We start from the raw sequence: 2,382 nt of genomic DNA, 5'->3' as shown, positions 1-2,382 counted from the left end.
ATTTTTCATTCGTATCACCACTCATCCACTTCATCTTCTTCCTCCCGACAGCGCCGCCCACCGGATCTGAACTCCGGCGAGCTTCTTCTCGGAGACCTTCGCCTGCCGCCGCTTCAAGGCCACCCACGACCTGAGATCGTCGCGGTTGATCGGGAAATCCGATCCGCCGCCGATTCGTGGTCAAGCGGAGCTCAACGTGCTCCGTCCGGCAACCTCATCCTCGCCGGCGCGACGAAGAACTGTCGCGCCATTAACGGTGCGTCCGCAAGACCCGTAGAAGAAGAAGAAGTTTAGACGTAGATTAGTTCCGGTTACTCAGCTTAGCTTATCATATGGGTGCAGCCGGAAGCATGTCATCTAGCTCACCAAAATGTACTGGTAGTTCTCCGAATAGCCCTGAGCCCAGTTCATTAGAACCAAGCTGTCCGGAACCACTAGCTTTCCTGCCACCGCATATTTCCGACACCAGATTAGCTCAACCATTCTCCGCATCTTCCAGCAACACATTAGGCCGGATCCCAACTCTACAAGAGATCCAAGAAGAACTTGAAGGACAAGCACGGATGGCCGCTAAAGTGCAAGAGGTGGAGATGAAGAAGGCTTCCAAGGCCCGGATCCGGGAGGGCGAAAAAGGGCAGTGGTGGCCATGCGAGGTCAAGGATTCGGAGCTCAGAGGCCTCCAGAGCGAGGGCATGATTTCTCCAACTTGGAGTTTCATGAAAGACTCCTTCACTCCCAAGCCGGATCCGGACGAGTGCGTCCTGACGAAGGCCTGGGTAGAGCGCGGTCTATCGCTCCCCTGCTCGGAGTTTTTCCTCTCTGTCCTCTCCACCTACGGCCTTCAGCCACACAACATCTGTCCCAACTCCTATCTGCTCCTTCTGAATTTCGTGACGCTCTGCGAGGGGCATCTCGGAATTAGTCCCGACGTTCGCCTGTGGCAGTTTTTATTCCGAGTTAAGAAGGAAACAAAGGACAAAGCCATGGTGAACTGCGGAAGCATGACTTTCATGCTCCGCCCTGGTAGGATGTATCCTTCTCACTCTTCCCACGAGTCCGTCCGGTACTGGAACGCCGGATGGTTCTACGTGAAGAACTGATACATCTCAAACGTATCTATAATTTCTTATGTTCCATGCTACTTTTATGATGATACTCACATGTTTTATACACATTATATGTCATTATTATGCATTTTCCAGCACTAACCTATTTGACGAGATGCCGAAGAGCCAGTTGCTGTTTTCTGCTGTTTTTGGTTTCAGAAATCCTAGTAAGGAAATATTCTCGGAATTGGACGAAATCAACGCCCAGGGGTGATACGTCCAATTTGCATCACTATTTTATATCATAGTTTGTTGTTATTCATTGATATATTTCATATTTGGAGATAATACTTATGTTATTTCATCTATTTTTCATGTTTCATGATTATTGGAAGATGGAGAAGCCTTCCCGGGCATCTTCCCCGTCCGAGCAGGTGCCGGAATGCCAGAGATCCTGGCCCCTGCATCTTGGCTTCGATGGCGGCGGCCCGGCAGGTTTCGTGGGTTTCGTCAATTGGTGTCGGGTTTTCTCGATCCAGGCTTCTCTATAGGCCAAGAGGGCGGCCGTGGGGCCGAAGGCTGGCCAAACCCCTAGGGGGCGGCGGCCACCCCTAGGCCGCCTGCAGATGGTGTGGTGGGTCTGTGCTCTGTCCCTTCGTGTCTCCTGATGCTTCCGGGGATTCTAAGATCTTTGGCGTGATTTCGTCCGATTCGAGAATATTTCGTTACTAGATTTCGAAACCAAAAACAGAAAATGAACCGGCACTCGCATCTTGTACACAGGTTAGTTCCGTAAAATGCACGAATATGACATAAAGTGTGCATATAACATGTAGATAACATCAATAATGTGGCATGGAACACAAGAAATTATCGATACGTTGGAGACGACGCATCCCCAAGCTTTGTCTTCGCTCGTCCCGAGCAGTAAAACGATAACAAAGATAATTTCTCGAGTGACATGCCATCATAACCTTGATCATACTATTTGTACAAGATATGTAGAGAACAGTAGATCAAAACAATGGTGATGACATGAGTAAACAAGTGAATCATAAAGCAAAGACTTTTCATGAATAGCACTTCAAGACAAGCATCAATAAGTCTTGCATAAGAGTTAACTCCAAAGCAATAATTCAAAGCAAAAGGTATTGAAACAACACAAAAGAAGATTAAGTTTCAGCGGTTGCTTTCAACTTGCAACATGTATATCTCATGGATATCATTAACATAGAGTAATATAATAAGTGCACAAGCAAGTATGTAAGAATCAATGAATATAGCTCACACAAATGTTTGCTTCTTGAGGTGGAGAAAGATAGGTGAACTCGACTCA

General features: G+C 47.5%; 1 pseudogene; it reads left to right on the top strand.

Annotated features, from left to right (window-relative positions):
- The first annotated feature begins 563 nt into the window (after nucleotides 1-563).
- The window catches only part of LOC124648647, a 33,844-nt pseudogene continuing 32,025 nt past the window's right edge, over nucleotides 564-2,382 (top strand).

This window comes from Lolium rigidum, chromosome 4 (assembly GCF_022539505.1).
Source record: "Lolium rigidum isolate FL_2022 chromosome 4, APGP_CSIRO_Lrig_0.1, whole genome shotgun sequence".
Taxonomy (NCBI): domain Eukaryota; kingdom Viridiplantae; phylum Streptophyta; class Magnoliopsida; order Poales; family Poaceae; genus Lolium; species Lolium rigidum.
Note: the sequence above shows the minus strand (reverse complement) of the source record. Positions and strands in the feature narration are given on the sequence as shown.